This window comes from Papaver somniferum, chromosome 2 (genome assembly GCF_003573695.1).
Source record: "Papaver somniferum cultivar HN1 chromosome 2, ASM357369v1, whole genome shotgun sequence".
In the NCBI taxonomy this organism is placed as follows: domain Eukaryota; kingdom Viridiplantae; phylum Streptophyta; class Magnoliopsida; order Ranunculales; family Papaveraceae; genus Papaver; species Papaver somniferum.
The window spans coordinates 68,410,454-68,433,895 of NC_039359.1; the positions used below are offsets into that span (position 1 = coordinate 68,410,454).

Here is a 23,442-nt window from a genome sequence, read left to right on the forward strand (position 1 = left end):
GCTAAGTCATATGAGCTCCCAGGTCGCTCGGTGAGTGTGACATTCCCGTCAAATTAAATTAGATAAAAGCTTTGGGCATTAGTAATTCCGGAGAGGACACTTGGCGGGATTTTATTGATCAGGACATTAAAACTTGGATTACACTCTTTTTACACCATGTATTTAACTGGCCGTTTGTAACCCCGTTGACAAAAACGTGGGTAGACAATACTTTTGTCAGAGTTTGTGCCTAAATAATTTGTTACACTCTGTTTACACCGAATACTTGACTGGACGTTATTAACGACTGTTTGGTGAATACTACATCCGTCAAACTTAACTCTTTGAAGGCCTAACTCTTTTCTTCTTCCTCCTTTCCGAGTTCACACAGAGGTTTTGTGGAGGTGTTCATCAAATCAATCACTAAGATAAGGAGATACAGTAGCTATTCGTTTCTTATTCACAGTAAAAAAAAAAGGTCATCTATGAGCATAAAGTTGGGTTTTGATTTAAATTTTGATGAAGTTTTTGGTTAGATATTCTGTGGTTGATTCGGTGAATGTTTGAGATGAGTTTCGTGAGACTAACGAGTAATATGAGTTATTGGGTTTCGATCCAATTCGATTTGGATGGAGTCAATGGGTTAGTGGCATTGATCTTGGATGTCAAATAAGGTTTGCAATAAAGAGGGTTTTTCATTAACAGCAAAACCATCAGGTTGCAAATAAGGTGTTTGACAAAATGACTGAACAACCAGTTTAGTTTCATCATGTTTGCAATGGGTTTGGATTGTCTTGCGAAGCAGCAAATCCGCTACCTCTGTTAATATTATTCTTTCTCTCTATTTTGTGGGCAAGTTACAATGGGGGCTTTATAATTTTGTTTGTATTCATTCTACTTTGAAACTGATTAGATTTTTAGTGTTATGAAGTAGAAGATTTTTTACTATAGATTTGTTTGATTTTTTGTGTGTTTCATATAAAGTACACAATAATGCATTATCCTTTTAATTACCATGTACGAATAGTTAAAAACATAATCACTTATTCTTATTCTTAGTGCAAATTTGGCGCATTGTCTTATGCTTAGTGCAGAATTTTAATTATTATCATAAGTTTAATTTTCACTTCCAGTCACGATGATGACGGCTCGGAAAGCATCGAAAGATTAGATGTTGCAGCTGATGAAGTACTCGGAGATGAAAATGGGATTGATTCAGAACTGTTGTATAAAAAACTACCTTTCCAGGTATCTTCATATATATATTTGAAGTTTTATTACTTCTATCTATATGCATAAGAATTTCAACTGATAATCTCTGTCAGAGGGGATATCTTCCAAATGCAAGAATGCATACTAACTTCAAACTACAAAAAGACCTAATTTTTGAAATTTGTGTATCTCACTCAGAAGCTCTCTTTCTTGAATGACATTAGGTACTTAATGACTTTGTTAATATCAAGTTTATTTGAGTATATGATATTCTTGCCAATACCAAATGACTGGCCCTTAACTTATTAATGGAGATATTTTATTTCTTCTCTGGCGTAAAGTATTTCTATAGTTATGACCGTTATAGCTGTACTTTTTTGATATTTTTTTCATTTTTCAATACATAAAAGGTATCGCCAGATTAGTAATATTTGTGATTTGCAGCAGAAACAAAACAACAAATAAAGAAATACGTCGATGTCGATGCTGCTGCATGCTTTAGAAGTATACTTCTGTTTTTACATGGTTTGAACTCTTTATTTTTCCCTTTGCAGGTTAAATGCCTCATGTGAATGTCTAGTAATTTTAATGCGACATGTAAAGGAAGATTATCTAGGTCCCATTTTTGCTATCTCGATTGGTATGTCCCCAAAACATCCTGCTATCATGTTGATGATTACCAAAATATGTGTGTTTATACTTTATATACAAGAAAATTGACGAATGCACATTCAATGTTCATGCATACGAGTCTGTAGTTCTGTGGCAGTGAGTCTGGCGTTCAAAATATGTTAATCTCTTTATGATCTTCTAATCCCTGCTCATGCTCTAATGTATTTATTTCTGATCTGATTTTTCTGATTAAAGGGACGGCAGATCGATGAATTCTACTTGCTTAAAATTTTCAGGGACGGTGATCTTCCTCTTATTACACTTTCAAGTTACTCGATTTTCAACTAAGATGTATTTACGACAACAGCCAGCCATCTTCTTTACAACTGAAATGGGTATAAGTTTTTTACAAAGGCTGGAGGATTGGGCAAAGCTGACATCAAGGACAACTTGGAGCTTGCTGCCAGCATATTCTGTCTATTGGGCTTCTAAGGTATGTGTTTGTTTCCACTCACATATTGTAGTATGTCTTTGCATATATTTGAGACTAACTGTACCTAATTAAATAGGTTTTTCAGATTAACAAGTACCATCAAAGTAGCACAAATATAATCCTAGCCAGTTTCAGCATCTTATGTACCCTGATTGACACATTAAGTCTCACGGGGTCCCTATCAGTCTATCAGCCATACCCCTGTAAGATATTTCGTACTATAATTATACAGGAAGTGTCCCTTACTCCCATCCACCTTATCATGCAATAAAATAACTGTTGAGTCCAAGTATCGAACTATTGAATAGTGGTGCATATAGAACTGACCAAATCTTGATAAAGGTTCAATTGGTTAAATTAGAGTGTACCAATCTGTATAATTCGTTTTGTTAAATTATAATGTACTGAGCTGTATGGTTCATGGATATCGCAATGCACTACTGGCAACATTTTGTATAAGTTTTCGCTTAGTAGTTTGTGAACTGTATCGCCTAATTGGTATCTTTTAACCAATACATTAACGGGTTATTATCTGACTTTGTCGCTGATTTAGGTAGTAGGTAGTTGCGAAAAAAGGCAGCTTGACCAGTGTACCGGTGCAGATACGGCAGGGAAAATATCTCATTGCTGGAAGCAGTGTTTGAATTCCTTCTCATTTTTGGATTCACTGTGTTAGTGATCTTGATGGTGTAGCATGTAAAGTATCTCGAACCTCATAGAAGATTGCCTTCTAAAGCTGTGTGCGCAAGGATTACAAATTAACGAATCTCGCTTGGAGGGTACACATGAAAAGGTAGATCTTGGCAGAAGCACCGACTGACTTCGTTCCTATGAGTAATTTAGGTGTTAATTTATGAGTAGCCTTGATTTCTTTTTTTTAAGTTGAATGTGATGAATATATATGCAGGCGCTGATGGTGGCAGTGGCAGAGGCAGAGGCAGAGGCAGAGGCGGTGAAAAGAAGAAGAATCATTCAAAAAAAAAGGTGGTGTCACTGGTGGAGGCGGTGAAAAACTGGTCTCGGTTTAGCTAATAAGAAAGATGTTTTTGTGGCTAGATGCAGACATTGCAGGAGGTGTGTTCGAATCATCTCGGAACCAGAACAAAATGGTATGGGTTTATCTAATAAGAAGGATGAGAATTTGTCCGTGGTGAACAAACATGTTGGTTCACTTTGATTCACATTGCATTGTCTCCACTGCAATGTTTTTGATATAATTTTTTGTTGCTATCCAGGGTTTTGAGAGTGGTATAGCTGCTCTAGATGCTGGTGATTTTGCATGGGAAACAACTCTATATACCTGATTCTATTGCAGACCAGTTCTGTTAGAGAAAAAACTATAACCACACCAGATTATATTACATCTATATAACAAGTACAGTTGAATGAGTTAGATCACCTAATTTTGTTGTATGTATGTGTTGGAGGCAGTATTATCATTTTGCCATCTGAGGCTGTTTTGTGTGGACCAAATTATGTATATGTTGGAGAGGAAAATCTGAGCCACACGAAATCAAAAATGCATCGCGACGGTGTGGGACGAAACCCCGCGACACCAAATAAAAAATGCACAACGATGGGGTGGTGCATCTTTTTCTTTTAACCATCTTTTCGAACTCTGGCTTTATTAAAAAAGATATGAAAAAATGCACCAAATAAAAAATCTTAAGTGACGGGGCTGAGGTGAAGCCGAGTCACACCAAGTCAAAAATGCACCGCGACGGGACACCAAATAAAAAATGCTCTGAGACAGGGCGAGGCAAACCCGAACCATACCAAATCAAAAATCCTAATTGACGGAACGAGGCAAAACCGAGCCACATCAAACCAAACATCCTGAGCGACAGGGCTGGGGAAGCCTGTGACACCAAATAAAAATGCATAACGGGGCGAGACGAAACGACATCACACCAAACCAAACCAAAAATATTGTTAAAAGTAAAAAATGATGGGTTTAAGAATCCACCGGGTGCATAGCACGGGTACAAAATCTAGTATGTTATGAAACAACTACTCACCACTACGGACAGGTATAAGCTGGGATGTCAGCGTGTGCGGAAAAGAATGCATGATTTTCTACCGTTTTCTTTTTAAATGATTAGGATTTGTCCTTGGCAAAGATAAATCCATGGCCGTGGTTGTCCACACCAAACCCATTTTCTGCACGTGTGGCTTAGCTTTTATAGCGAGGAACGAGTAATTGTGGGAGCTCGATCGTTTTCTATAGACTCAGTTCCAAAAATCTTCTACCCTCAAATTCTTCGTCTTCCTACCTTACAAGTTAAAAAGAAAAAAAGTTACATTAATAAACATGGAAGATGCAGGTTCAATTTAGTCAGTCATAGGATTTTCTCCATGGTTTTGAGTTTTGGTTTAGTTCTCAGATCAACCAGGATTGCAAAACTCAAATTAGTTCTCAGATCTATCGGTATCACAAAACTCAAATTACGGGTATGATTTTTTCCAGTCTTGATTCTCTGATTCCCCGAAAATTCAAAATTCCGTTCATGATTTGTATTTAAATTTGATTTTGATTCATTATTTGTATGAAAGTTTGATTAATTTTTTAATGTCAAGCTTTAAAAAGGGTCCGTTAAATTTCAACCTAAGTTTATTTTTCAGATTATGCCATGGTGTTCCTGATTTTGACCTAATTGCTAGGGGTCATATGCATATTAGCCTGATTGCATCCTCCCACATCAATGTTCCATCACGATATATTACCTCTTTGTTTCAGGTTCTTTATATTCATTTGCGTTTTTTCATCTGCAGTTACAATCTTCTTACGTTAACCAAAGGAACTGCACGGTTCTTTTGGCCTTTCATCTTTCTTTTTGTAATAAACTTATTATTGGTTTCAATCATCATTCATTTTTCCCTCCCAATAGATAAATCTACGATCGTGTGTGATCCCATGAAACATTATGTTTCACATGGTAGTGTTATTTTCCTTAAAGAAACCATAGGAGAATATTTTCCATACTGAAACGATTCTCATGCTCGAGCAGAAATAGAGAGGCTCAAACCCTAGCTACAAAAGACCTCTGAAGAATTAATATTGTTTCGATCTTCTTAGTTCAGGACGTTTTTTCTTTTAAGCTTCAAATGATCCATGGAGAAATTTCAAAATACAGTCGTCTTAATTGTGTGACAGGTTCTGTAGCAGCTGAATGGAGGGAATATTAATCTGCAACGAATCAAGTTGGAGATAATTCTGTTGACACAATCACCATCTTCATCCCAATTTAATAGAGGTAATTATTCCCCCTTTCTATTGTCAAGTTGATAAAATAGTGATAGGTAAATATTATACGTACTTGAAATGGTTAGCTTAGATTACACTTTTGTAGTTGGGATGTATTGATAATCGTCAGAGTTGTCCTTACACAGGGGCCAGGGGGGAGGAATTGCACGTCATCAGTCCCAAAAATCTTCTTTGGAAATTTGACAAGCTCATCCGAGAAGGCAGACTTTACCTAACTGACAAATTGAGTTTTACCACCACCAAGCCTGAGTTTCGTCCATCAAACAATGAACGAGGTGGGTTTTTTCAGTGGAACACTGCTGCGGCCACTCTTCATGCTTACTCCATGTCAATTCCTCTGCAAAAATTCTCTTTTATCACATATGAAGGCCTAAACTTGAAAACGTATCTCACCGGTAAAACATTTTAGGGCAATTTACAGAAATAGGCCTGTTTTTTTTTATGGTTTGCAAAACTAGGCCTTTTTTTTTATTTATTGCAAAACTAGGCAAGTTTTGACCAAAAGTGATGGATGGAAAGTTAGCTGCAGTTATCTTCCAGCTGTCCATATCTTCTTAGCTAAAAGGACGTTTTAGTCCTTCAAATCTTCATCAACGACACAGATTGCATAATAAAGTAAACGGCTAAGATGTCCCATATAGAGTACACGTGTAGGAGATCTAGCCACATAAAATCAAATACTAGGATTGGTCGTACTCCAACAGTCAATTAGTGAACAACTCTAAAAATGATTAAGAAAAATCCAGGATTGGTCCGGATGCTTGCTGCTTTGTTGCCGTAGCTCATGAATTGCAGGTGGAATAGATGTAACAGCAGCCAATGGAGGAGGTCATGTTGTGCTGCTATTGGTATACTGATGGTTTTAGGGGGACTTGAACTGTAGATGAAGTTTGTGAACTATGGATGAAGTTGCGACTAGTGGTGGTGTATGCAGGTGGATGCTGGTAATATTGTGGAACTGCATGTGGTATATGCTTGTGGAGATGCAAGCGGGTGTATGAAGATGGGTTTTGGAGATGGTGGATGGTGATGGATGGAAGTTGTTCAGCGAGCTTTCTAGGTCTTCCTTTTATAATCTCAGTTTTTCAACTTCTTAATTAACACGAAACCAAGTTTCCTAATCCTAGCTGAACACAAAAATTGAACTGAATCCCAGCCATCCATTAAACTGTACCAACGGCTTTCACTCTTGTTCTTAGATGTTATATCGGCAGAAAACAGACCCTACGTTCTTCAGCTCATTACCCAATTTCATAACTTCGAAATCCATGTTCTAATCCTTGGAACAAGCCAGCTAACCCATGGCTAGAGCAATGGCAAAGAGAAGAGACGTGAACTGACTACTTCAAGACCTGAACTGCCGTTCAGGCTTTCTGTCGAACACCTTGTGTGTTGAAAAGGGGAACTCAGAGATAACCATTTTTCTGTTGTATGAGCTCCCCCTTGACCTGCAATCGAATTGGAGATAAACCCATTCTCGTATACCTTCTCAAATACACATACATTCACTAATCAGTCACTGTTCATCCCTCAAATCAATGGTGGTATCTCAAGTTCTTCCCTGTACGGCAGCTAACATCTTTTTGGTTCCAAATTTGCTTTTGATGTGAAATTTCTCTGGTATGAGAAACTTGTAGTCTACATTTCAAGAAATTACAACAGAGTCACAGATAATGTACTCTGAACATGAAAAATAAACAAATAATGAAGACTATTTCCTTGTGGCATTTCAACAAACAACTCATGGGTTCTGAAAATAAGTATTCAGAATTCAGATTTTGTTATGCTTTTGTATAAACAGATAAGTAGAGATTTCAGATATCAGTTTCATCACCTGATTTCAGATCTCAGTTCCTTTCCTCTAGCTCAAGAATTTGTCAACGAGCCATACAATTTCAGACCACATCAAACCCCTGAGATCTTGTTGATGTACTGTTGAGAGAAATTGAAATAGTTGGCTTGAACCTCAACCACAAAAACACCATAGATCGAACTCAAACTATCTCAAAACTATGTTCCTGGTGGTGTTAACATCCACGGTTAAATCTCTTCTAAACATCCACCATTAATGTTAATTAGGTTTGATTAGAGAAAAACCCCTAAGTTATCTCTTGATTTTAGCAGAAGAAAAAATTGATTTAGAAGAACTAGAGAGAAGAAGGAAGAACAAAATGAGAATAGGATGGACGAGATTCATTAAAGCAATGACGCACGTACAAAAAGGTTATTTTGGTAATCTCAACAAGTTCATGAAATCTCCCTGCATGAGTAATTGAGGATAAATTGACGAGTCAACGCGATAAATTGACCTAGATAACAAAAATGGATGGAATCCGTTTAACTTGCCTAGTTTTGTAATAAATAAAAAAACAGGCCCAGAAACGAAAATGAGGGTCCACAATTGACCTATTTCTGCATATAATCCAACATTTTACACAAACTATATTTGATGTAACATTGATATCATAACCTAGGGTGGCAATCACTTATTATTAGAAATTTTGGACTGCGAATGTATGTCGTGAACATGCTGAAACCATAACCAATATTCGAATAGATGCATGCACTCACCATTGAGAATCTTAGGTTTGTGTTCTTTGCACTTCTTTGTTTTATTAATCATGCCATAGTATGAACATGCAAATTGTCCCTAACCATACAACAATTTTCTGTAGGGGTAAGAAACTGAATATTATCATCTAGGGCACTTTTGCACACCAGGTGGAAAATGTTCCAATTAGTTCAAACTCCAACCGGAACCCCGGTCCTTCTGAGGTTGTTGTCTGCTCCACTTTATGAAGAGATATCAAGGTTGTGCTCTCTGTTGGTTACTCTGTTCGCATATAACTTTTGATTTCTATTTAAGTACTTCTCGAGACCACTGTAAGTAGCTTTTGATGGGGCTTGCATTGGAAGATGCACCCTCTCTTCCACTAATGCTACCAGAGTGAACACGAATATTGACGTACCAAAAGGTATAGAGCTTCAAGCAAAGTAAATTTTATCCATTTTATCTTATAGATAGTGGAGTTCAATGACATTAGTACATATCCAACGGTCTTGAGTTAATTTGCATATGCAAGTATTATATCGATTTGATCCCAACAAAATGAGTACTTCCGTATATTAAGTTTGGCCATTTAATTTCACTTTTTACTGTTTCCATTGCAAGAATACCAATGGTGTAACAAAAGTCTAAAAAGCATTAGACCGTTTTAGTCCCATACTAACGGACGGATGCGGATTAGAGGTCATCCGCGTCCAATCCGTGGCATATGCCAAGCATCGGTTAACTGTGAACATTTTAACATGTTCGGCATATGCTGTTTACTGTGATGGTGCTTAGAGAAGAAATAAGTTTGAGAAAGATCCAAGCGTGAAATTACAAAAACAGATGAGATGTGGACCTAAACTGATGAGATGTTCGCTATGTTGTTTGAGTTACCTGTGACAACTGTTTTGGGTTAATGTTAAAGTAATACTGACTACTCTGCGATGCAGTGCGGGTGAATCCGCGGATTTCAAAGTTCAATCGTAACCAACCGCTAAAAATGCGGATTTGGAAAATCCAACCGTGTTCGGCCCATAAATTTTGTGGATTAGGTTTCACCCGCAATTTTGCAGACAGATACGGATGAAATCCGCGGTTCCGGACTTTTTGCACACCCCTACCCACCACCTCATTTGGCTACTCTTCAACTTCCTTTAAATCCTCTGCCATTGCCCATTCTATTGTAGAGGCTACTGTTTCTGTTCCTCCAAGCATTAAACGTCCCTTGATTTAAAACTAAAATAAAATTACATCTCGAGTAAATAAAAATATTAGTCCATCAAACTTATTTTTGGTATAAGTAGATCATAAGAAATTGTGATTTTTTTTTTATTTTTTTTTTGTTACATCCTTCCCATGTTAAATCCTTTGATATTATCTCGATTGAGACATATAGAGGCCTTAATATTATCTGTTAACAGCTTAAAAAAAGTCTGCTCTTTATACTAATTTTATCTCATCCAAGATTCATTTCAATGTGTATAAGTCTCAGAATGGCCATACCCTCAAGGAAAAAAAAACTCATCTGGCATTTGATTTTACATGTACATTTCATTTTACCCTCATATGTCCCCCTTTTGGATCATTTACTTTTGTTGCGATGTTTGCAGGTGCTTGGATGGCAGGCCCCTGTCATATTATTGTTGCGAGTAGGGTGTGCCGAAAAACCGAAACCGCGGATTTCACCCGTAATCATTCGCAAAAGTGCGGGTGAAAACCAATCCGCAAGAGTCAATGGGCCGGACACGGTTGAGTTTTCAAATCCGCAAGGTTTAGCGGTTTGGTTGCGATTAGTTTTGTGAATCCGCGGATTCACCCGCACCGCAGGACAGGATAGGAATTTGATAGAAATACTAGGATAATATAGGAAGTATGAGTTTGATATATAAACATCTTATCTTTGTGAAACCTAAAGCAGTTTCACTTCACGCTCAACCTTCTTCTCTGCCTATGAGAGGTTCTTCATTTCTCTACTCTGAGTAGTTCTCCGCCTATTAGATTCATCACTAAAAAGTACTGGATCGTGTTGAAAAAGAAGTTAACGCACTACCTGATTGATGCAACCAATAAGTTTATTTATTTGTTTAATTTTGGATTCAATTGTAGAAAAAAATTCCGGGTTTTTCATCTTTAAGTCTGAAACACATGAAATTAAACTGGGTTTACTTTGATTTGTGAAAGTAGACTACAATTTTATAAGAAATTTGTGTTGAATAATTGGTTTTAGGTTTTATAAGAAATTTGTGTTGAATAATAGGTTTTAGGTTCGTATACTGTGATCTTAGTAAGTTGAATTTGGTGTTTTGATTAGAGGTTTGTGATTCATCATAACCCTAGAGTACTGAATGAGTAATCTAGTCTAACACGCTGTCTAAGTGTCCAGTCTTTCTCAGTTACAGGTTCCTGTCTCAACTCTAGTAATTTTCTCAAAGCCAAGATCTCTATTATTATTATGGACTAGTGCTAAAATCTCTGGTTTTATCCATTTGTTATTTTCTTTTCAGTTTCCAGGGAAGAAGTTTTGAACTCCACTTTCAATCAGGTATATCTATTATCCTCCTAGTGATTCTCCAACTCTTATATCTTTCAGTTGTTCTTCTTTTTGATTTTCATGTTCTTGAGTCATTGGATTGCTGCTTCCATGATTTGATTGTATGTTATATGAGTAATCCATGACATGGGTTCTGTTTGTTATGCCTTAAATTTTGGTAGTTTGGATAACTTCACTCAAATTGGGTTTTTGAGACATTTAGCTGATTGATTAAAGTGGATTTGAAATTGGGTTTGGTGTTTTTTTCTGTGATTGGCTATTCTGAGTATGTGAATTAAGCTCCAAACATGTTAAAAGCTGAAAATTTCAGTTTATGTGAAATCCATTTCCACCATTATTCGTGATTCAGGTAGTTAGCATCAACCTTGAGATGTCAATATTTTCTCTTGAGATGTCCAACACTTACTGTCCACCACCACCACTTGGATTCTCTGATCTTGATTTAGGTGATATTGTATAATAACACTTGCGGACTATGTCTTTTTGAGTCAGAAAGGTTGATTTATTTTTATTACTGAATTTACCTAGGACTGCAAGTGTTTGATTGCTTCAGGAGAACGTGAATTTGTTGTAACGTTTTTCGCATTAATGAACTTTAAGTGTCATCATTGCTTTTTAAGAGTATATGTTCTAGTATTGGCAATTGATAGGTGTTTCTTTGAGTCTGCGACGACTACTGATATGCCATAATAGGTTTGGTACTTCATGATACAAGTAAATAGAGGAAGATGTTTATGCTGTGTTTATGCTGTTTTGGTACGAGGGAATATATAATCATCTTACCTCTTAACACTATTTGATAGATAAGTATAGGGGTCCGAATTTGTGGTTTTATTATATTTCGTCTAGATCCCAAGTGGTTTGCAACTACCAGCTCAGTTGCATTTGAGGAATATTTTGAGTCGACTTGCTGGGACCCCATTCCATTTTTGTTTTGTGCGTGATATCCTTTGTTTATATACTGTATACCTAATAATACCATGACCAGATGTAGCAGCTAATGTATTGATTGATGAAATGTTATCATTACCTTGCCTAGCTTAGGAGTATCTACTGTGTTGATGGATTACCATTTTATCTTCACTTCTCTTTAGAAAAAGACTTGAATTCAGTCAAGTCATAGATGATTTCCTATATCTTATTGATCTCTCTAGTCATTTTATTCTTCTTTCTGTCCATCTCTGGAATGGTGCATTATGCGTGGCTCTGTTTTGTTTCATGGTTTTGAGCAAGAATATGATAGTGGTGTATGTCATGACTCAATTTTTTTTAGTCAATTGGTAATTGTTGTATGATCACAGTTCAATGTTATCTAATTGCAAACATTCATTCTCATTTTACAGATGCAGAAGAAATATTGAAAGAAATTCCAGACATATCAATTATGGATTGAATGAACTAGTACTCAAATCCAAGGACTCTTTTTTGGCAGAAGAATTTCCATTGGCTTGGCACCAGATTTGTTGCATTTGATAGTTTACCTTCCGTTGTTGCAAGAATTAGTACTTTTTTGTTTCCGTTAAAAAAAACACAATACTTTTTTGTGTTACCAGCACTATCTTTTGTGTTAAAATTTCCTGTTTCTGAACTTAGTATTTTTATTTGTTTTACTTTTTTTTCCTGAGTAAATCCGCGGTTAATCCGCAACCGGTCTGTATCACCCGTTGATCCGCAGATGTGAAATCCGCGGGTGATTGAATCGGACACGGTTTGATTTTCCAAAACCGCAATTTTGACGGATTGGTTGCGGGTAACCCCTAATCCGCAACCGTCGGTCCGTTGCACACCCCTAGTTGCGAGCAAAAAGGGAAAGCATCCATTGAAATTCTGGATGCTGATAACAACAATATAGTAGCCCAATTACTTCCTACCAAATAAGGCCCGCCTCCACCAAAAATAGTACCATGCATGCATTCCAACTAGGCACACTTTGATTTACCCAGGTTATCATGGATTGAACCTTAATTTTATCCATGTATATAGCCTGCCAATGTGTTTTGCTAAAAATATTCTAATGGACACTGGTTGGTAATATCTTGATGTCGTGGGTGTAGCAGGAAAGTTGTTGGTGTGGATAGTAATCTTTGGTATGGAAAAGGAAACGAAAATGCGAGATCTAATAGTCAGGATTTTTATAGTAAAACAGAGAAATCCCAAAAGAAGTAATGAGGTCCAATAACGATTATGGCCCAAAAAGGTAACGATACAAAAGCATTTGATGGCAAGGGTTTGCGCATATATTGCACCTTCAAAAAGGAAATACTGGGAAATAGTCACGATTTTTATAGTAAAAAAGAGAAATCCTTTGACCAAATCTATATTTTTATAAAAATTAAGAAACGGGGAAAAATAAAATACCGAAATTGCCTGTGAATTCTATGAACCCAATGTGGATCAACATATATAAAGGCTAATATCACATTTAAAATACAAAACCCAACACAATTTCGAAAACCCGAGATTAATCCTGCAATTCACATGTGCATGGAACCACATTCACCTTTACCAATCGGGATGAAATTCGGGAGGAAATGCGGTGGGTGTAGCATCTACCATACAATTATGGGAGCAATACAGAAAGTGTTGGCAGAGGAAATAGTTGATAAGTTATCGGGACTCAATTGGTACGATATTCAAAATCAAACAGCGCCAAGGACGGCACGGGTTAAGGCCTTGTTCGAATATATTGTAAAAGGTAAGGAACTGGACTTGGTTTCAAATCAATATTTCACTGTCGACAAAGTTCAGTGTACGTAATACGTATCTGTTAAGTGACCACTGAAATTGAATTTAGTTTCAAGTCAATATTTCAGCCCACAGTTTACTGTTGTCGTATTCACTGTACCATCTTATCCCAAAACAAAAAAATAAATAAATAATACTCTTCTTCATTTTTGTATCATGCAAACACACCCCAGAATTCGCGTTTGGGTGCCCATTCAGCTGCAGTCAAATAGTAGGACAAAGTTAGCGGATCCTCAAGACCAAGGATTCCCATCCACCAGATTCAACAAACTTCTTCGGGAATTCAAGAATTTCTCTCAACTTGGAATTCCAGTCAATTTTACGGCTGTTATTATCATAGCTCCTACGATAATACTTCACGTTCCCCAGTCCTTTACAAATTTTTATGAACCGGAGCATTCCAAATTTGATTTGACCAATCAAAACCATTATTTTTTTGATGTTGCAAAAAAATTCGCAATTGCATGAACCAGTTGCAAAATTCTAGTTTCATAACTGTTTCAAACTGTTGCGACCAGCTAATTTCGTAACTGTTTGAAATTATTGCGACAATTTCATGTCGCAACAGTTTCAAACGGTTACAACCAAAAATTCGCAACGCTTATACACCGTTGCGAAAAGTTGCAACATCGACTTTCATAACAGCAGGAAACTGTTGCAACCCTGCTTTGCAACTAAACTCAGCCGTTGCTAATCACTAAAAATGGTGTAGTAGCTGGTAACCTTGGACGGCTAAGATCTGCATCTTAGATGAAAAAGTGGCCGTTGATTGTTGCAGGCCTTCGTTTTGGTAGCCAGTGGCATGAAAGCATGATCAGTATGGCTTTAATATGGCCTAGTTTAGGAGCGGCCAAAAGTTAGGGTTTTGGCTTTGTTTAGGCGACCAAACTAGGGCCAAAGGTTTCCATGCGTTAGCTGGTAACCTTAGACGGTTAAGATCTGCATCTTAGATGAAAAAGTGGTCGTTGATTGTTGCAGGCCTTCATTTTGGTAGCCGCATAGGGAAGGTCGGCATGGTATGGCGTGACAAGGTGGTTGGCATGCCATTGGCACATGTGGCATGGCATGGCCAAAACTAGGGTTTTGGGCCAAAGGTTATTGTGCGTTGTTTGGCGACCTTGGACGGCTAAGATTTGCATCTAAGATGGAAGGGTGACCGTTGATCATCGCACGCCTTCGTTTTGGTACCCGCATAGCGAAGGCCGGCATGGTATGGCGCGGCAAGGTGGTTGGCATGCCATTGGCACATGTGGCATCGCATGCCTTGGCGCGGTTTATCGTGGCCAAAACTAGGATTTTGGGCCAAAGGTTACGATGCGCTGTTTGGCGACCTTGGACGCTAAGATTTGCATCTAAGATGGAAGGGTGGTCGTTGATCATCGCACGCCTTCGTTTTGGTAGCCGCATAAGGAAGGCCGACATAGTATGGCGCGGCAAGGTGGTTGGCATGCCTTGGCGCGGTTTGGCGTGGCCAAAACTAGGGTTTTGGGCCAAAGGTTACCATGCGTTGTTTGGCGACCTTGGACGGCTAAGATTTGCATCTAAGATGGAAGGGTGGCCGTTGATCATCGCACGCCTTCGTTTTGATAGCCGCATAGGGAAGGCCGGCATGGTATGGCGCGGCTAGGTGGTTGGCATGTCATTGGCACATGTGGTGCGGCTGGCATGGTTGGCATACCTTGGCGCGGAGGTGCGACTGACATGGCATGCCATTGGCGCAGCGGTGCGGCTGGCATGGTTGGCATGCCTTGGTGCGGAGACGTGGCTGGCATGGTTTGCCATTGGCACGGTGGTGCGGCTGGCATGGTTGGCATGCCTTGGCACGGAGACGTGGCTGACATGATTTTCCATTGGCACAGTGGTGTAAGAATTTAGGGTTTGGTGTACAAAGGTGATGTCGGTCAATACTAAGGGTTCTACCGTGGAACATGACACATATATATGTAAAAAAAAAGGTACCCTGATAATTCTTACGTAGGCGTGTTGAGTGATTCAATAAATACGCTAGTGGTCCTAGTGACGTCATGTCAGATATAAGGTTTTACGATTTTAACCCTAAGCTAAAAACCACCATCAACAGTAACATTTATATATTTAAATTATTATGACCAAAAATTATTCTGACTTATGCCGTGCCGTTACGGCACGGGTTATTTCTAGTAAGACTCACAATTTGTTTGCATGCAATAATTCTCCTTATATGCACCATTGATTGCTGCGGGAATGTTGGTTGCATTCTTTACAGCTACAACTGACTTGCCAATTCTACTCCAAGTTTCAACTAGAATCCCTGATTCTTCTCCCTCTTGACTCTTGAGATATGTATTGACTTAACTGACTCCACAATATCAGGAGGAAAAATATTGCATTTAGACTCCATTCCCTTGGATTTCAGATCTTTTCATAGTAGTCATCTGGATACCAGCGTAAATATGGTCTGCCATATCATTTAACACAAATTTTGCGGATATTAACTGGCCTGCCGTATTAACTTGAAATTCGAAAAACATGTAATTACAATGAACAGTCCCAGTTTTCTAGCCATATACATTATAGTTTTAACCTAAACGGATGAATATTGGTTGGTTATTTTAGATAAAATATATCTGCATCGACCCAAATTCTGATTCTGTATACAGTATATATTCCTTAGCAGTTTCATCATTTTTGCAGTACCATATATATCACGCAGTCATATATATCCAAATATCATTCATTCACGATTAATTCATCTTACTGAGAATCAGAAGTTCTCTCTTTTGGTACCTCCTCATCACTGTATCCATTGATTGATCGTGGCAGGTAAGAATTTCGTCTGATCAGTTTACTGCTTCTGCTTATTATTTTTTGTTCTTTTTTCAAAATACCTATAATTTTCTGCTTATTATTTTTTATTCTTTTTTCAAAAAATAAGAACAGTTCTTGGGATTAGAATCCTAGAGCTCTTTTGTATGTTGAATACAGTTTAAAGACTTATGAATATATATATTTTGATCTCTGTGTTGCAGTCATGGATATAGCTGAAGAAGTTGAAGAGAATCCATCAGTAAAACAAGTAGCATTAACCGTACCCACTACAGATGATCCAACCATACCGGTATTAACGTTTCGAATGTGGGTTCTTGGAATACTTTCTTGTGTTGCGCTTTCATTCTTAAACCAGTTTTTCTACTACAGGAAAGAACCTTTATCGGTTTCATCACTTTCAGCACAAATAGCTGTTGTTCCATTAGGTCATCTAATGGCAAAATATATAACAGTGCGAAAATTCTTCAAGGGTACTCGATATCAGTTTACGTTGAATCCAGGTCCTTTTAACATAAAAGAGCATGTACTGATCACCATTTTTGCTAACTCTGGTGCTGGTACTGTTTATGCTATTCATATTGTTAATGTTGTTAAAGTCTTTTACAAAAAGAGCATCAGTTTCCCGATTGCGATAATCATCGTCCTTACTAATGGCAACTGCAAGATGAAACTTAGCTTATATAAAGACAACTCTCTTTATTGATGTTTAGAAAATTTCTCAAAACTAAACACAAGCTCTAATCTTGCTCATATGATCAACCACAACTTTGGTGATCATATATATATAGAACTATGAATTTCTTTTCCTAGTCCTATTACCTTATTACATGTCTTTCCTTTTCTTAGAACTAGATGACTTCTAATTCTCTTAGGATTACATCAATTTCCTAATCTTGTCCTAACCAGCTTGTTAGTGACTTCTATGTTGAAGTTAATCCAACATTCTCCCCCTTAAGCTTCAACTGTGCTTGTGAGAAATCTTTTGCACGCATGATGGTGCTCTCGTCTCCCATGGCTCGGTGTAGACAAGCTCTGATACCAATTAATAGAAACTGCAAGATGAAACTTAGCTTATATAAAGACAACTCTCTTTATTGATGTTTAGAAAATCTCTCAAAACTAAACACAAGCTCTAATCTTGCTCATATGATCAACCACAACTTTGGTGATCATATATATATAGAACTATGAATTCCTTTTCCTAGTCCTATTACCTTATTACATGTCTTTCCTTTTCTTAGAACTAGATGACTTCAAATTCCCTTAGGATTACATCAATTTCCTAATCTTGTCCTAACCAACTTGTTAGTGACTTCTATGTTGAAGTTAATCCAGCATTCTCCCCCTTAAGCTTCAACTGTGCTTGTGAAAAATCTTGTACGTATGATGGTGCTCTCGTCTCCCATGGCTCGGTGTAGACAAGCTCTGATACCAATTAATGGCAACTGCAAGATGAAACTTAGCTTATATAAAGACAACTCTCTTTATTGATGTTTAGAAAATCTCTCAAAACTAAACACAAGCTCTAATCTTGCTCATATGATCAACCACAACTTTGGTGATCATATATATATAGAACTATGAATTCCTTTTCCTAGTCCTATTACCTTATTACATGTCTTTCCTTTTCTTAGAACTAGATGACTTCTAATTCCCTTAAGATTACATCAATTTCCTAATCTTGTCCTAACCAGCTTGTTAGTGATTTCTATTTTAAAGTTAATCCAACACTTACGACTCGAGTACTTGGGTTTGGTTGGGCTGGAATGTTCAGAAGATTTTTAGTCGACCCCGGCTACGATGTGGTGGCCTGCGAATCTTGTTCAGGTTTCTTTGTTCAGGTAGAACTTCTATGCAATTTTTTCAGACCCATATGTCAGTGGCAATTATTATTTTTTTTATTTTATTATTATTTTATTTTTTTATATATATACAAACCGCAACTTACTGAACCAAATTTTAATGTCAGGGCACTACACGAAAAAGATAATCGGAAGAAAGGCGGCATGACACGAACTCAATTTTTCATGATCGTCTTAATATGCAGCTTCGCGTACTACATTTTACCTGGCTACCTCTTCCCAATGTTAACATCCCTTTCATGGGTTTGTTGGGTGTTTCCTAAGTCTGTTCTTGCGCACCAACTAGGATCTGGTATGAGCGGACTTGGGATAGGTGCAATATCTCTTGATTGGTCAGCCACCGCGTACCTCGGGAGTCCGCTGGCGAATCCGTCGTTCGCCACAGAAAATATAGCTGTTGGTTTTGCCCTTATCATGTACATTATAACACCAATAGCATATTGGTTCAATTTCTACAAGGCAAAGAACTTCCCTATATTCTCCAAAGGGCTTTTCACCACATCCGGCCAGGACTACGACATCTCCAGCATCGTCAACAAAAATTTCCAGATTGATCTCCCAGCATATGAAAACAGTGGACCTCTACACCTTAGCACTCAATTTGCCATGTCATATGGGGTCGGTTTTGCCACACTCAGTGCCACTCTTGTTCATGTTTGCCTGTTTCATGGAAGGTATGTGCATTTTATTTACAAAATATATTCATGTTTTTAAATTTGGAGTCTAAAGCATGATCAGTGACGGTAATCCTGCTTGAGTAACTGCAGAGAAATAATGGAGCAAGCCAAATCAGCATTTAAAGAGAAGAAGACGGATATACACACACGGGTAATGGCCAAGTACAAGCAAGTACCGGAATGGTGGTTCGTGTGCATACTAATAGTTACTGTCGCAGTAACCATATTTTCTTGTGAGTACTTCAATTCGCAGCTTCAGCTTCGATGGTGGGGAGTTCTGTTCGCTTGTGGAATTGCCTTTTTTTTCACTCTTCCTATTGGTATCATTACTGCAACTACGAACCAAGTAAGTTCACTTTATTATTTTGCCACTCTTAAATTTTTTGATTTATCAACTCATTTTGATTGTGTTATTCATTTAGACACCGGGATTAAACATCATAACGGAATACGTTATCGGCTTAATTATCCCGGGGCAACCTGTTGCAAATATATGCTTCAAGACGTATGGGTACATCAGCATGACTCAAGCCCTCACTTTTCTTCAAGATTTCAAGCTAGGACACTACATGAAGATTCCTCCAAGAGCAATGTTTATGGCACAAGTAAGATTTTTCGAAAAACCGGTTCTTTCAGCATAAAAACAGTTGAACACAGGTGCCAAGATTGTTTTTAATTAATTTTTCTTTGGTTGATCAGGTTGTAGGTACAGTAATAGCCGCATTGGTGTACCTGGGAACTGCATGGTGGCTCATCGAAACCGTGCCTAACTTCTGCAACACCAAACTGCTTCCTTCTAATAGCCCCTGGACATGTCCTGGAGATCATGTGTTCTATGATGCGTCAGCTATATGGGGATTAATTGGACCTAGAAGAATTTTCGGAGATCTCGGTACTTATTCAGGTATAAATTGGTTTTTCCTCGTTGGAGGGATCGCACCTGTGTTAGTCTGGCTGGCACATAAAAGATATCCTGCGCAAAAATGGATTCAACTGATACATATGCCCGTACTTATGGGTGCAACAGCAAGTATGCCTCCGGCAACTGCAATAAACTACACAAGTTTTGTAACTATTAGGTTTCTTTCAGGGTTCGTCGTGTATAGATACCGACAAGATTGGTGGAGAAGACACAATTATCTTCTTTCTGGAGCTCTTGACGCTGGTCTTGCTTTCATGGGAGTCGCTTTGTATTTCTTTTTGAACAGCTATGGAGTTACTCTCGATTGGTGGGGAAGTAATTTGGATGGGTGCCCTTTAGCAACTTGTCCAACTGCTAAAGGAATTAACGTTGAAGGTTGCCCAGTTTTCTAGCATTGAATTTTCAGTTCTAGTTCTATTGAATCTGTACATAACTTTAGTTCTGTTTTTCCATTGAAATATTTTTTTTAAATAAAATTCCAGAGGTGTTTTAGTAAAATGCTGTTAATTTTCACACATATGCTTGCTTCTTATTGCAAGGAGAAAAATCTCACAGATGTTAATCAGAAACAAATTTAAGAAAAATCGTAAGAACATGTTTGATTTCTCTACATGCCTCAAAGTCACAGACTTTAATGTGTAAAAATAGCCCCATCTGGAAACAAGCTTCCAAAACTGTCACCCTTAGGTAAAATATACAAAAACACCCTTTTGGGGTTTTATAGACAGTTATACCCTTTTTTAGAAAAGGTCCAGACCATATTGTTTGAGTCAGCTACCACCTCAGCAATTAAATCTGGCAGACTCAGCTACCAACTCAACATAGATATTTATCCCGTTTTCTTGTTTTTTCTATAAAAAAAAAAAAAAGCAGTTTGTGATCTCCGCCTCTCTTCTTTCCTTCTTTCTCAGCGGTCTTGTTTTCTTTCTCAATTTTTAAAGTTCAATTCTTCAGTTCCATCAACTTCCTTCCGTCTCGTTCTTCAAAGATTTCTTAGTTTTTCAATTTCGTCTCAGATTCAATCCGCTGCATACCCAATTCGATGACCACAGAGTGCAGCGGTTTACTGATATTTCGTCTCATTTTTTCAATTTAGTTCGGTTTGTAGAAGAAAAAAGAAGAGCAGAGCAATGGATTGGGAAATTTTGATGTTTTCTATATTATGAAACAAGTATTTTCATCAACTTCACTTACGATTTAGGGTAACTAAGCACAAAAAAAGGTATGATTTAGGTTTTAAATTATCATTTTTTCTGTTCATCGGCGTTAGAGTATTTGGAACTGAGACAAATGAAAATTTTTGCGATTTATTCCGTGGAAATTAGTATTTTGCTTCAGTTTTGATTTTGATTTCTTAGGTTTTTCAGAATAGATTTTGTTTTTTCTGTTAAATTAGGGTTCATACTTTCATCACTGTAGCTTGTTGTGAATGAGAAATTTTTATTTATTTGTTTTAAAATTGGGTGTATTATGTTGGGTTTCTCTCTAATTCTTGTTTATCGGATACTAAAGATTTTGTAATACTTGTGGATCCTGTGCTCAGAGATAGTTGGAGTTGTTACTTGAATCCTAGTTCAGAGCATTGACGTGGTCCACCTAAGTTTAAGTGCAGGTAAAACTCTTGTCATTCATTACATAATTAGTACTCTTCCTTGTTTTCCTATGCTTTGTCATGGCCACCAAAAGCTTCATTGTTTTAGATTCAACAATAGCTCTAAATCATAAATTTGTGGATAGTTGTAACATGTTGTATGAGTAACTATTTAACCATTGCTAGCTCTAAATATGGACATTTCTCGGCTTAAATTACAAAATATATTAACCAATCAACATATAATTAAGATAGAACCAAAATCCCAATTAAGTTACACTAGACTACTGAGTAGTGTATTCCTTTTACCTGCATATTCTCATCCCAACCTGCTAACAAGAGATCGACTTTGTTCCCATTGTTTTGTAAATTAGATTTGTTGTATGATTCCAACTTCATCGAATCGATTGGTTTTCTTAGCATAATTGGTGGCCTTTTTCTTTCCCTTGTTATTACCTTTTTCTTTGATAAATTTATCATCTACGTCAACCTAAAAACATTGGAGATATATATATATATATATATCATGTACTTTTCTGAAAATTCTTATTGAGTCAAGAATTTATCAGACAATAAGAATCATATATAGTTAAAATTAAATGTATACCAGCTCAGATAAGTAATCCACTGTAAATTTTCATTGGTGCTGTAATTGCTTTTTCTGCAATCTGTGGTATCAATCAGTAAGGGAACTGCCAGTAAGGCTTTCCCCGGTTACATGATAGTGGTAAAATTTACACGGATGGTATGATGGTGTTTGTTTGATACAACTTCATTCATGGGTGTACCATTTTAGGTTTTGCTATCATATGGTACTTGATATATTGTTTCAAAAAAACTCTCATACGTATTATTGTACACTGCCAATGGATGATATTCATTCAATGTATGATGGCAGTTTTGGAAGCTTGTTTTTTGCACAAGTTGTAGTTTCAAACTAATCTAATAACCTCACTTGCGAATTGTTTATACTGTCATAATAATGTCATGATGAGCATGTAGTTTTAGGTAGATAAAACTTAGTTTTTCTTAATCACTATAACTTTGTGTGCGGAGTGTACTTTGAGTAACTAAAGAATATGAATTACTACTATGTTATTACTAATCCAGACTATATTATTTTTGTAGGTTCCAAGTTATGGGTGTAGGAGGGAAGAAGAAGAAGAAGTGTTCTCGAAAAGTGAAATCTGTGATTCATGTGGATGAAACAGTGTTGGATGCCACTGTTGAGGACAAAAGAGTGGTATCTACAGATGGTGTTGAAAGGTAGATAGGTGACATTTAGCCTGTTAAGGCTAACCATTCATTTTATGTGCTGTGTCTGGTCACTTCTTTTTTATTGCTGGAGATTCACATAAGATATTTCCTGAGTATAATAATCAGTAAAGATCGAAGAGCTGAATACTTACTTTTAGATATAGTTTTGAATCTACTTATTCTAATAGATGTTTGTATGGTATAGTGTAATCGTGCCACCGTTGAGAATTCCCTGTCAAATGCTGAAATGTATGCATTAATAGCCTAAAACCCAAGCTACTGCCTATCTGCTCACTATTTTAATAAGTTAAATTTGAACAATAACAATAGTTTAGTTATTTATATATAAAAGAAAGTTAGATGCCTCTATGTGAATCCTATTTTTTCCACGTTGCTGCATTGTTCTTTCTAGGTGTATTTGGTATAAGACACTTGTAAACGGAAACTAGACCGGTCATTCGTTGAGTCACTTTTACAACTTGAATACAGGTGGTTATTGGATTAGTTGGAATGTACGACTATTTATCTTTTTTCAATGTTGCTGCTTTCCGCTCTCGAATACTTAATTCTAAGAACTTGTATGTTGTAATTGGTGTAACTATTTATTTCTATGTTGTAGGATGTTTGTTCACCCTGCCAGGTACCGGGCTTATACGTGCAAGGTAACAACATACTCGAGCCCGAAGGTTTTGAAGTGGGTGCGTAACCTGCTGTCTCCTGCCGAGCAAGAGAAATTTATGTCAACTACAATTGGCCCCTTACTGCACCTGCCAATGCAAACGTGGTCTAGTGCCTTGTTTCATTTTTATTGGATAGTCATATCTCCACGGGTGATGAAGGTGATAAGGGTAACCGTGAAGAAATGCGCGTAATGGTTTGTGGAAAGGAACTCTCCTTCGGAAAGAAAGAGTTCGCAT

At 37.3% G+C, this 23,442-nt stretch overlaps 2 long non-coding RNA genes and 1 pseudogene across 6 annotated transcripts; all 3 read left to right on the plus strand.

Annotated features, from left to right (window-relative positions):
* The first annotated feature begins 381 nt into the window (after window positions 1-381).
* Window positions 382-3,793, plus strand: LOC113353471. 2 transcript variants are annotated; one of them, XR_003361306.1, is made up of 6 exons: window positions 382-1,227; window positions 1,746-1,831; window positions 2,059-2,296; window positions 2,850-3,089; window positions 3,204-3,405; window positions 3,532-3,793. It is a non-coding gene; the product is annotated as an uncharacterized LOC113353471 (long non-coding RNA). The 2 variants fall into 2 exon arrangements; XR_003361305.1 differs by having other exon boundaries at window positions 2,100-2,296.
* A 727-nt stretch (window positions 3,794-4,520) lies between these two features.
* Window positions 4,521-12,248, plus strand: LOC113347940. Of its 4 annotated transcripts, XR_003359343.1 has the most exons (7): window positions 4,521-4,747; window positions 5,451-5,550; window positions 5,687-5,836; window positions 8,237-8,372; window positions 9,723-10,069; window positions 10,617-10,654; window positions 12,007-12,248. It is a non-coding gene; the product is annotated as an uncharacterized LOC113347940 (long non-coding RNA). The 4 variants fall into 4 exon arrangements; XR_003359341.1 differs by having other exon boundaries at window positions 9,723-10,654; XR_003359342.1 differs by lacking the exon at window positions 8,237-8,372 and having other exon boundaries at window positions 9,723-10,654.
* Window positions 12,249-16,154: 3,906 nt separating this feature from the next.
* LOC113353472 lies at window positions 16,155-20,069 on the plus strand (annotated as a pseudogene).
* The last annotated feature ends 3,373 nt before the right edge of the window (window positions 20,070-23,442 follow it).